Source organism: Ceratotherium simum, chromosome 10, assembly GCF_057802395.1.
Source record: "Ceratotherium simum simum isolate JZ-2026a chromosome 10, ASM5780239v1, whole genome shotgun sequence".
Taxonomy (NCBI): Eukaryota; Metazoa; Chordata; class Mammalia; order Perissodactyla; family Rhinocerotidae; genus Ceratotherium; species Ceratotherium simum.
The window spans coordinates 74,454,906-74,468,162 of record NC_141909.1 but is presented as its reverse complement, the minus strand read 5'-3'; the positions used below and the strand labels follow the sequence as shown (position 1 = coordinate 74,468,162).

The 13,257-nt window shown below is 44.4% G+C and overlaps 1 protein-coding gene across 4 annotated transcripts in view; it reads left to right on the top strand.

Annotated features, from left to right (window-relative positions):
- The window catches only part of MTUS2 (microtubule associated scaffold protein 2), a 578,912-nt gene that overhangs the window by 541,253 nt on the left and 24,402 nt on the right, over positions 1 to 13,257 (top strand). The window lies entirely within an intron of this gene.

Genomic DNA, 13,257 nt, shown 5'->3' with positions numbered 1-13,257 from the left:
TTTGAGCAGCTTTTCAGAGGCAGGTGGTAAAGGCTGTGTGTCTTCTACACACGAGGGGAGGCGGGGCTCTGTGGCCTGAGTACTGAGCACTAAGCCCTAGGGCTTTGCTGCTCAAAGTGTGGTCCCCAGACCAGCAGCAACCCTAGACCAGCTGGGGCTTGTTCAAAATGCAGACTCTCAGGCTCCCTGCTAACCTCTGAATTAGTGTCTGCATTTTGACAAGATCCTCAGATAATTTGTATTAAAGTTTAAGAAGCACTGTCTTTGCTTACAGGAGTGGTTCTCAGCATGAGGTCCTTGGACCAGCAACATCAGCATCGCCTGGGAACTTGTTAGAAATGCAGATTCTCGGGCCCCACCCCAGACCTAATGAATCAGAAGCCCTAGGGGTGGGCCCAGCACTCTGTTCTAACAAGCCCTGCACGTGATTCTGATGCCCGCTCAGGTCTGGGAACCACTGGCTGAACACAGGACCGTGTGGCAGCACAGCCTGGAGATTGCCACAGGTTTGGACTCACTTGGTTCTGCTGCCCAGGTTTCTCTTCTGTAAGGTGGGATCATTAAGTAGGAATTGCACCCAGTTGACAGAGTTTCTGTGGAGTTCAATAACCCTCTCTTGGCACTCAGTAGAGCATCCAGCATGTAGAGAGCGCTCAGTACCCGCAGCCGTGATGCCGCCGACAGTGACCATCACAGAGGCCCTCCATCCAGTGGTACTCCTTCCCTTCCTCTCTGCCTGAGGCCTTTTTCTGGAAAAATGTGGAAGAGAAAGAAGTTTTTACATCTTCTGGCACCTGGTGTGGTAGGAAGCCCCCTCTTGCTTCTCTGTGATTACGTTTTAAGAAACAGACGTAATATTCTAACCAGCAGTAACAAAAGGGAGAACTTGTCTTCCTAGGGATTCTGATGAAGACCATGATCACGCAGGCCCTTGCTGGCAAGCAGCACCTTAGGCCACACTTGTGGCCACTACGTGAGGTGGACATGATCACCTCAGGCTTTGGATTTGGCAGAAGTAATCATTGCGCAGCCTCTAATGAGACCCAGGGCACTGGGCATAGGTCCTTATCTGATAACTGTTTCCTCAAACAATACGTGCTTAAGGATGTGCAGCAAACCAAAGCAGTAATAAGCCACATGAAAATAATTTTTGGCTAGGGCAGCAGTGACCTCTCACACCAGCACTGGGGACCAGAGTTTTAACTTCAGTAGTCCAAGTGGGCCCACTGCATTAAATGTATGTGTGTGATGTGTGTGTTTTCTTATGCTTTGTATCACCTTAGCTTTCACGAAGGCTGGAAAATATTCCCATTTGTAATATTGCCATGATTCTATGTACCCCCATCAAAATTTTTTGAACGATTAATAGAGGCCAGGCACGATGGTAAGCACTTACTCTGAATTATCCCGTTTAAACCTCACACTCGCCCTAGGAGGTAAGTCCTACAGTAGTCCCCATTTTACAGATGAGGAAACTGAGGCTTAGAGGGGGATTAATCCCCTGCACAGGAGTGTCAGCTAGTAAGCTCAAGCTCACGTCTGTTGAGGTGCCTGTGCTCTGGCCACAGCACTTGAAAGAGGTCTTGAACTCAGTGTTCTGTAAAGACAGTAACAGGATTAACCGAGAATGACTGAACCTTTTCTACGAAACAACTGAGGAGTTTCCTTAACTGGAAATGTGTTATAACCTGTCCTAAGAGCTACAGGTGGACCTCTGATATGATTCTCCAGATGTTCCCTACTGGAGACACCCGTAGTCTTATTCAGGCCGGTCTAGGTTGCTCCTCCAGCATAGCCGGGATCCTGCGGACCTAGTGCCAGGTCCCATGCTGTCCATCCCCATGCTAGTGTATGCTGGGACTCTTTCTCTTACAGGGTCTCACCACCACTCTTCAAGTTTGAATTTGCTCGAAGTCACTTTAAAAACCACCCACGTCTAGCAGATGCAGCCACAGAGGCCTGTCACGTACAGTAAGCACTGCAGGGGCTACTGCCTGACTCCCTCCTTATTTATTGCCAGAAGTTGTAACCCCTTGGTGTCTCCAAGGAGCCTTCTGTCTTTCTCTAATAGGAGGCACTGTGCCCATGCACATGGGTTCTCCACAACCTCCGAACAGCAGGAGAGGCAAAGCAAGGAGCCCCAAAATTCCCCCCTTCACGTCACATTGTCCAGCAGCATGGTCGTCTTGGTATTTTCTGCATAATACTAAGAAATGCCACAGGGGCAGGTGTCTCTGTACATTTCACACCTGGTAACCAGGTAGGCTACCCTTAAAATTGTAATCTTTTCACGCTATTGTTTTGGCCCTGTTTGGGGCTGCCTGTCCAGCCCCTGCCCTGGAAAGGGGTCAGTGTGATTCATCATCTGGTCTCAAACGGATTTTATTTCATTTTCTCTCACTTGCCGTTCTTCCTGTCCTCACGTTCTGAAACCTGCCAGGCACTCCTCCTTTCATTTGAGCATCTCATGAAGCCAGGTTCACCCCCACCCTCCGTGCTGGTTCCTGAGCCCGACTCACAGCCAACTCTGGCTGCCCCAGCGCCACACGTCTTTACTGAACGCTAACTGTGGTCAAACGACATACTTTTAGGTTTTAAGTACTGAGAACTTTTACTTTATTAATAGTCTTGAAGCTGATTTTTTACCCACCTGGAGGCTGTGTGCTCAGAGAGAGGAGCGCCACTGAGGGATGAAGACTCTCCTCCCTGTGCCGTCAGTGCACCTCGTGCTCCTCAGCACAGTGCTGCTCACGTGACTCTCCCGGCATCTTGTTAGTGTGCAGGTTCTGAGTCAGTCGGTCTGGGGTGGGCCCGAGAGTCTGCGTTTCTGACAAGCTCCCAGGTGAGTGGACCACGCTTTGAGTGGGAAGTCCTCAGCACACAGCAAAGCAAGGGTGAGCTCCAACCAGGTGCTGTGCTGGGTGCTTCACATTTAATCCTGGCACCACTCAGTGAGGTAGAGTTGTCTTCATTTCTCAGCTGAAAGTCACTTTTCTAACTGCTCAGTTTTAGTGACTGTATAAATTAGAAGAGTCTGCATGTTGGCCGGAAGCTGGGTCTCTGCAAAGAAACTGCCACCACGGGCGTGATGATTCCCGTGGAAGTGGTGAGACGGTTACCAGGTAAATGGGATCCACCCGTGCAGTAGGGACACAAACCCATCAGCCAGGACAAGCCAGAGTCCGCAGGTGAGACAGCTCCAGGTGCGCTGACAGGGGTGTGGCTGTCCTGTGCTGCTGTCTCAGCACCTCCGCTAGTCCCCTCAGTGGAGTGAGGACTGGGACTCTGTGGGAGTGATGTCCTGGCCTCATTCGAGTCAGCATGTATCTATGGAAATCAGCCTGGCGTTGTGCTAAGTGATGGGAACCCATCGATAAAGGCAGCAGCTGTAGCCAGGGCATTGGACAGACAGGTCCGTTATTCATGAATACACTCTTGGGCTCTTGAGATTGCCTGAAAACGTTGCTTCTTCTGTGTCTATGCCTAAAAATGAGTGGGTAGAAATAGTTCAAGGGGGCTCATTTGTTCCTTGGAATCAATTTGATATATTTGAAGTAATGGAGAGAGGCTGGGATAAGTTAATGTGGAAATGCACACCTTTTAAAAAATTAGATTTCATAGATTTAAAACAATCCTTCATTCCTGTGAAAAATTAAAAGTAGTAAACCCTTGGATAAAAAATAAAGACAATTATACATCTAGGAAAACCTCTGAGGGGGATCTCTCAAATCCTGTAGAGAGCACAGAGCACCCAGGCCAGGTCATGCTTTGCATTTGACAACCTGAAAGAAGGGATGATGATATTTAAGCCTACTACCATCAAATGCATTAAAATTTATTATCTAGCAGCCACTTGGTCTCCATACCCACCTCGGAGCGAAGAAGGGGAAGCATTGAGGTTAGTAACATTCTGTCAAATGGGGCCACTCCAGGCTGTGAAGCTTATTATGTCAGGGTCATAGGAGTCATTTTTTAGAACTCTAAGGTAAATTCCACCCAGTGAAGAGGGGTCCAGAACCTCAAATTATGCTTCTGTTTAAACATTTTTCAGGAAGTTAGTAAAAGCTCCTTCTAGAGGGTATGTTCAACATGGAGATGATGTTACCTGTACAATATATGTAACAAATATTAATTTGAGATAAAATTAAAGGATCATCTTTTTGATGCCATTTTGCTCAAGAGAAAAATAAATTAAAAGCAGTAAATACTCCCCATACCTCCTGAAGCCATTATCTGCGCTGTCCAAAGCCCGGACCCTCAGGATGGCCCCGTGGAGTGCATTAGATGAGCTGGTGCCATAGACATGCTTTTAAAACTCTGCAAGCCCAAATGAACCTGGAGGAAAGGAAGAAACAGGCTCTGTGGAAAACCATTTCCTCATAAAGTCATTTCCTATTTATGGGCTGTAGTGTTATTAGTTCTCACGTAGATAGCTTTTTTTTCTTTTCAAAACTCATAATTATAACCACCCTCTTAAATCCATTTCCTCTTTCCTGGTGTCTCTCCTTTTCTTATAAGTACACTGGTCATATTGGATTAGGACCCACCCTAATGGCCTCATTTTAACTTAATCCCCTCTTCAAAGACCCCATCTCCAGACAGTAAATTCTGAGGTACTGGGGGTTAGGGCTTCAACACATGAATTTAGGGGATCATAATTCAGCCCATAAGAGTGCCTGATCTCATTTTACAGTGAAAGTGTTTATACCCAGAGAGGTTGAGTGAGTTGCCTCAACTCCCACACCTAGTGCTGATAGTGCCTGGAACAGAGGCCGGGCCTGGAGACCGGGGCTCCTCCTGCCTCCCTTGCCTCGGGGGGATCTGCCTTTGTCTCCGCTCCTTTCCAGGTGTCACCTGACCACTTCCCTTCCTGGACTTCCCATCTCCCCACCTCACCACCTCCCCCACCCCTTCTAATCTGTTCTCTGGAAACTCTGATATTCAGGATTCAGTGTACAGTCTGAGTTATTAATATCACTCGTGTGAAAGTTTGAGCAGTAAGGGATGGGACTTTAGTGCAGCACTTTATGACATGTATTTGGGAATCTTGAGGAATTCTATATATAGTCATCCAGTTCGGGGACTGTGTTGCCAAAGTTAGACCAGTAGGTAAGTAAAATGTTCAAATGCCACCTTGATAAGAAATGTTTCCATATTTGTTACCTAGCATTCAAAACTCCTGGCAGCTAGAGAACGCTCTTCATCTCACTACAGCCAAATCTCACATCTCCTTCCACAAACCATTTACACACCCACAGGGAGAAACACATCTGTCAGTCTGCCCCCACTTCTCAGAGGGAGATTTAATAGCTAGAGCCTGTCCCGGGATCTCATGCTTTTAAGACTTCAACACTTTTGTAAAATAGACCACAGCATATGAACCATGTGCAATGAAACATTGTCAGTAATCATTTAAGTGTCACAAGGCTTGTCAAAATTCAGCAGTCCTGAATTTCATCTTTTTTGTACTAGTTGACAGCATTCAGAAAGGCCCTTCTTGAGTAGCACAGATCAGAGGAGAATTCCACCATAACACTTGTGAACTATGGGCCCTTATACGTACATGAACTCATCTATTAATTCAGTAGATTTATTCAGTGTCTAATGCATGGTTTTCTCCCCAGGTGGACGACTCCTCCATTGTTTTGTCTCCTTAAATGGCACCACCACCCCCAGTTGCTCAGATCAGTAGCCTGAGTCATCCTTGATTCCTGTCTTTCCCTCATCTCCCTCATCCGATCCACGAGCAGGTCAAGGTGGCTTTGCCTCCCAAGTACGTTGCACATCAGTCCATCCCTCAGCATGCTGCAGCCTCAGTCCATCCCCAGTAAATCTGCCTGGACTCCAAAAACATCCTCCTCGCTGCTTGCTGTGCCTCCATCCTTGCCTCGCACGGTCTGTTCTCCGTGCAGCCACCAGAGGGATCTTTCAGAAGCTTCATTAGCTCTTCTTATCCTCTGTTTAGGACTGTCCCAGGGCTTTCCACTGTTACCAGACTACAACTATAACTCCTTTCCAGAAACCACAGGCCCTGCATGATCTGACCCTGCCTGTCTCTTGAACTTCACCTCCCTCCACTCTGTCCTTCATGGACACTCGAGCCCGTGGTAGTCTTTCTGTTCCTTAAGCATTCCGAAATGGAACCCATCTCAGGACCTTCACACCTGCAGTTCCTTCTGCCTGGAACTCCCTCCCTCCACCTCTGCACACTGCTCTGTCATTCACTTCCATTCAGAGGGTGTCTTCTCAGAGTGGCTTCCTGTCTACCCGAGCTAAAGGAATCTGCCCTCTCCCCAGTTCTTCCCTAGCATGCCCTTATTTTACCTTCTCTGCAGTTATCTCAAGTTTTTGCTATCCAGAATTTTGCCGTGTAAGAATTTTGCCGTGTAATAATTTTGCTCATTTGTTTGTTTGCGCTCCGTGGCAGCGTGTCCTGTTCACCACCGTGCCTAGGACTGGGCGTGGCACATGGCAGGTGCTGAGTGAATTCAGTTACTGTCTGTTGACTGTTGGCCTGCCCGTGTGACCACAAATACAGATTGATGTGACACTGTCCCTGCCCACTGGTGAGGGAGACAGGCAGGTAAAGAGATACACTGAGATTCAGAGCAGTGAGTGCTTAGAAGGTGATATGCCAAAGCCTTGCCCTGCCTCTGAGATGTTAAACGCCTGTGCATTGGGCTGCTCCCAGTGCAGGGGCGGAGGAAAGGGGAGACTTCACCTGGGCTCCAGCCCCTGCTCTGCAGGGGCCTCACCCACTCACAGAGTGGCCTTGGATCACTTAGTTATCCTTTCTCAGCTCCCACCTGCTCCTTGCAAATGGAGATTAGTCTACCTTCTGGACACCTAGTAGGGCTACAGTGGGCAACAATATCTATCTAGGTGAGGCCAGTATGTCAGGTGCTTGACACCCAGGAAGCACTCTATAAATGCGAGCTGTTATTTTTACAGCACAAGCTCTCAGGTAGTCACAGGCCCTGGAGATGCTGCATGGACCTGCAGAATGACAGGAGACCCAGGACTCTCTCTGGCCCCTTCCCTCTTATTTCTACTTAGTCCATGAACCTTTCATACTCCATTTTTAGCTCTCCTTTTCTCTCTTCTTGACATCTTCATCAAAAAGATGATCTTAAGGAAAGAGAAAAGAGAGTAGGGCTGTAGAGGGCAGTGTGGCCAGGATCCCAGGCAGCCTGTTTCATGAGACTGAGCCTGTTTGCCTCCTGTGTGTCTCTGTGATCTGACAAGTTTGGAGAAAGGCATTCGCCGCCAGAGGGCATTTCTCAGGCATTAGAGCTCCCCCTGGTGGGCACTGATTTGTTGCATGATCACTGCCATCAAAAAAAAAAAAAAACCCCAAAACTTCACAGCGTAAAGATGCACATGATTTAACCCCATGTAATTCCACTCCTAGGAATTTATCCTAATGTAAAAAGAAAAACAATATGTGGGTGACATGAACCAAATGTCCAACAACAAGGGCATATAAATTTTGGTACTTCAACATGAGAATATAAGGTAGCCATAAAAATGTGAAGTGGGAACACGTGGAAAATTCCTAACAGAATATTAAGAATTCACACCACTGCTACAGCTATGAAGGGCTTATGCAATTGAAAATTTCATTTTCCTTGTGTAGTGAGACTATGGGTAATTTTTAAATTAAATTTTTTCCTTGAAAGTTATTTTCTCTTTTCAATTACTCCCTATCTCCCAAAGAAACAAATTAATCTCTTATCTAACTGAGATGTGCTTCCATCCTAGTGACTATATTAGTTTACTAGGGCTGCCATAACAAAGCGCCACAGACTGGGAGCTTAAACAACAGACATTTATCTTCTCACAGTTCTGGAGGCTGCAAGTCCGAGATCAAGATGTCAGCAGGGTTGGTACCTTCTGAGGCCTCTCCTCTTGGCTTACAGATGGCCACCTTCTCCCTGTGTCTTCACATCGTCTTCCCTCTGTAGCTGTCTGTGTCCTATAAAGACACCAGTCATATTGGATTACTAGGGCTGACCCTAATGACCTCATTTTATCTTAATTACCTCTGTAAAAATCCTGTCTCTAAACATGGTCACATTCTGAGGCACTGAGGGTTAGCACTTCAACATATGAATTCTGGGCAACGCAATTCAGCCCGTTAACACTGACCATTATAACAGGCCGTTTATTCATACACAGTATCATTTCTTCATATTTAGATGATTTATTTTATAGTTGTTATATCTAAAGCACTCCCTATGCTGCAAAAGGCAGTATAACATTATTCCTTATGCTTTTTGCGTGAGCTATACAGCCAGATACTTCTCTTCAATTTAGGTCTAGTGCTGTGATTACTGCTCTTTGCTACCTCTCTGGTAAACCAATAAAAAGTGGTAATTATTCAAGAGACATTTGGGGCAATTGTTGAAAGAAAATTGGTCTTACTCACTGAGTTTTTTCCTTCTCACTTGATTTATGAACTGGGGTTGAAATTAAGCTTGCTTTACAAATAGTTCCACAGCAATTTTACCCTGCATTGTCCCAAGGATCACACTGCATCTTCTTGTGCTACACTCATAGACTGGTAGATTGGTATCTTTGTATTATATATGTCTGAGGATGTTCTAAATGCAGCTTTAATAATATTTTAGGTGTTTTGAGAGAGAGAGATATACACACTATACATATATTCATACATACATACATGTCTATTTTCAATTGTCTAAACTGTACAATAGATTCTAATCCTGCTTTTGCTTTTCAAACTCATGCTTATGAATGAGAAGTGTTATATTGTCTTGGCCAATCATAATCCTGATATTTTAGAAATCATTGTCTTAGCTTCTTAGATTTTAGGGACTTGTTATTGTGGTGTTTGCCTCTCGCTGTGAAGTACCGAATGTTTTCACGTGAATTCCTATTCCTATAAATAAAGGAGGAATGAAAGTAAGCCTCTGGATGTTGTCTAACGCTGTTAAATTAGCCCACATTAATCTCTGTCTGCAAAGTGCCCGAATAGATACATTTTTGAAAATTTACCCAAGGCAAGAGGACGCTTATTTCTTCAGGGACTCTGTCATTGGAACTCTTTCCGTTGGTGGCCCAGCTGCTCATCTCATCCAATATCTTCTGCAGGCCTGGGGCTCAAAACATGGGGTCTGGGAAGAATATAAGTATAACCTCTCTCGTGCATAATAGCAATTTGGAATTTGGAGATTGGAGCTATATGTGAAAAAAATGACTACTTTGCCACTTTATAGACAGCAAAACTGAGGCCTGCACAGCTCATGATTTATTTAAGGCAACAGTGCAGTTCAGGGAGAACAGCTCTTGTATGAAAACCAGTCGTCTCTGAGCCCCCAGACAGTGCCAGGCCCATGGGTCATCCTGCCACTGATATAAATAAAATAGTAAGAAGAGTCATGTCATTTCTGACCGCTGGATACCATAACCTTTTCAAACCCAGTCTTCTCCTTAATAATGGTGGTAATTTTTTAAATGTTTTTACTCATCAGGCATGCAAACAAATAGTAGAATCTTATTAAATATACATTGTTGCCGGTGTTGGTTGGGCAGTGAGTCCTGTAACTTAAGCACACAACCTCCGGAGGGAGGAGAGATAGACGATGGATAGATACATTTCCACTACAAATAGAATTACACCATCATGCTATTTCTGCATCTTGCCTTTTTTGTTTAACAATATATTACAGATATTACTCCATGATAGCACAAAAAGACCTACCTTATTTTTTTAGTAGCTACCTATATCCCATTGTATATAGGAGTTGTCATATATGTATCTTGGGTTTATCGTTTATCTAAGTAGCCCCCCACCATTTCCCTAAGGCAAATGACACTTAGTAGTCATCCTTGATCAAGTTTTTTTGTGCACTTGTAAAATTGTTGGGTTAAAATTATGCATCATTTAATTTTTCTCTCCAATGTAACTGATTTGCTTTTATTCATTTCTTTACCTTTTCATCTGTTTTATTCCATCTACACAATCTGTATAGTCAACTAGTTGCCTTAATTTTCTGGAGTTATACTGATATTAGTATATGATAAATCATTTTTTTTCCCATACAAAATAGTGTTTTACCAAGGACAAAATACATGATCAGCATTTTTTATTATTTTCATTTGAGTTTTATGTGCTTGATATATCTCTAGTTAAGAAACACTAAGAATGGTTCTTAGGCTCCACATATGCCTGTGTGTGTGTATAAAACAGCTTAGTGGTGGGGTTTTCATTTTTGTTTTATTTTGCCAGCATATATCTTCACCATTGTTATATAGAGTTTTAAAATCAGAATATGAACTTTCCTTCTATAAAAACATCTAAATTTATCCTCTGAGATATTTTCCGTCATGTTATTTTTTAAATTTTCTTTCCTTTTTTGTAAAAATTCTATTTAGATACAATTCACGTACCATACAATTCACCCATTGAAAGTGTACAGTTCAGTGGTTTTTAGCATATCCACAGAGTTGCGCAACTGTCACTACAGTCTACTTGAGAACATTTTCATCACTCCAAAAAGAAACCCCATACTCTTGAGCTGTCACCCTCTAATGCTCCCATCCGTATCATTTAAATTTTGGAAGATATTTTTGCCCTCTAAAGCAGCTTATCAGTTAATTCCCACAACAGTCCATCAAATGCTGCTTTCCTCATACCCTTCCTGTATTATCGGAGTATTTCATCTTGATCAGCCTTTTAAGTGAGAAATTATTTCTGGCTTCAATTTGCATGTATTTAATCACGAATGGTGCCGACCGTCCATTCTCATGTTTCTTAACCATTTGTGTCTCCTCTCTGTGCCCTGCTTTGTGGACCTATTTTAAATACAAGCAAAAGGATTGTTGTCACTGTTTTATTGTGATCCCATCCACCGGGCACGATACATGGGGCAGAGACCACTATGAAGTTAGTTCACCCAAATTACAGAAACAAGAGCACTCTACAAACAGGCCCCAGGCACCCAGAAACCCGCCCTGGGGCTCCCAGCCATTACCCAGTGGCGCCAGGTTTTTGTCTGTCGGATGACTCCGCCTTCCCCGTGTGTAGGTAAAATTATTGCTCCTCTGTTTGCCTCATTTTGACTTTGTCTCAATCCATCAAGCACTGTTGTTTTAATGGACATTCCATGTCTTTGTCCAGTCACCCCAGGATAAACCTGCCTTATATATACACCTCTTACCTAGTCTGTGGATCCTGATAGCCTTTTTCACTAGCCAAAGGCCCTGGTGAAATCCCTAATAACTTCCCCCCGTTGGAGGGTCTTTGGGAAAGGCTGGAGCTGGGTTAAAGCCAGCGGGTCAGGACTCCTGGGAACAGGCATCTCCTCACTGCTGCTGCCAGGCCTGAGCCACTATGGCCATTAGTTACTGTTAGGTTCTTTCTGTGGGGACCATAGGCTCCAGTGATCAGAGTAGGGGAGGACTCTGGACCTCCTCCACCACGACCCCACTACTAGGTACCAGAAGGCCTCAGACCGAGTCTGCTGTTCATGCTAGTATTTATTAGCGAGCAAGCAAAAGGCATCTTACTCCCTGTGGTGGTACGCCCAGTGCATTCCCAGCAACCTGGCCCATAGGCAGACCTCGCCTAAAAGGTTTACTCACAGCAGATGTGACAATAATATATATATTCAGGGGCATACCTAACATTTGACACCCAGACTGGACCATTTGTAACCTTCCCTCTTCTATAACACAAAATCATTCCCAGTATAACCTTGTAATAATCAGTAATAAGCATTATTTTCCTGACTCACTATATAAACAATTAAAAAAGAAGAAATTTCATTTTAAAGATTATTCAAACTTATTAATATTCAAATGAGAAGAGCACAGTGCCACTTCTGTGATATTTCTGCCAAACACGCATGACCTTAATCTAATAATGAGGAATCATCGGACAAACCAAATTGAGAGACATTCTACAAAATAACTGGCCTGTCATCTTTAAAAGTGTCAAGATCCTGAAAGTCAAGGAAAGAAAGACCAAGGAACTGTCCCAGACGAAAGGAGACCCAGGAGACAGGACAGCTAAATGCAACTCATGCTTCAGAACTGGATCCTTTTTCTAGAAAGGACATTACTGGGACAGCTGGTGAACCTTGAATGGAGTCTGAGCGTTGGATGGCACTGTTGGATCAATGTTGATTTCCTGATTTTGACGATTGTGTCCTGGTTATGTAGGAGAATGTCCTTGTGGTAGGGAATATACACTAAGGAATTCGGGAGTGATGGGACAGCAGGGCAGCCTCTTATTCTCAAATGGTTCAGGGAAAAAAAATGTCATTTGTACAGTAATGTTCTTGTACTGTACTTCCAACTTTCCTCTGTGATTATTTTAAAATACAAAAATTATTTTTAAACACCTCGACAAGTAATTGTAGAAATTGTTCAGAACTTAGACTAACAAAAGACTTTTTTGAGGACGAGTATTTTTTCACCAACGTTCTTTAGAATTACTGGCAAAGGTGGCAATAAAAAGCAGAGGGCTTTTCCAATTGGTTATTGCTTTTAAATTCCCTACAGACAGTGCATCCTCTTATTGCCTACATGTGGGTGGACAGCAGCCACCACCCCACGCTCAGGACACCCCGATTACACTGGCAGATCCTGCAGACAACTTGGCCAGATTGTGCATCAGAATCCTCCATTAAAGGGTGGGACATGGGACACTGGGCCAGTCGAAGCCCTAGGCCAAGAAGGCCGTTGGGGACAGCGTTAGGCTGCTGGGCTGGCCAGACTCTTACACACTGTTCACACGGGGCAAGGTGCCAAATGATATCCAGCCAATCCACCACTCATTTTACCAGGGGAAAAAAGTGTTTTAAACATCCCTCATGCTAATGAAAAAACTCTTTTAGAGTCGAATGTGGCAAAGAAGGCCTTGAATTAGCTGTCTCTGTAGGGTGGGACTTCTGATCAGGGTGTTTCAAATGCTGTCTAACCACCTTGGGTGTATATTTCTGATCATAACTAACCACGCCTTGGGTGTAGAGTACCATTAACCAGTACATATACCGACTCACTCAATTTTTAAGCAAATGACAATGTCTCCCCAGCTGGTAGCACAGAGTGGAGAGCATGGTGGCACCCAGTCTTTGTGGAATGTGAAGGATGTGTATGTGCCCCTCGACCTCTGGGTGCGTGTATACGGTCAACTCCACTTGACCTAAACAGAGGAGATTGTCAGTGTTTTTCTCCTTCCTGGAAGCAGTTTGCAGTGGAGGAGGCCATCTTTAGGATGAGAGCAGCCAC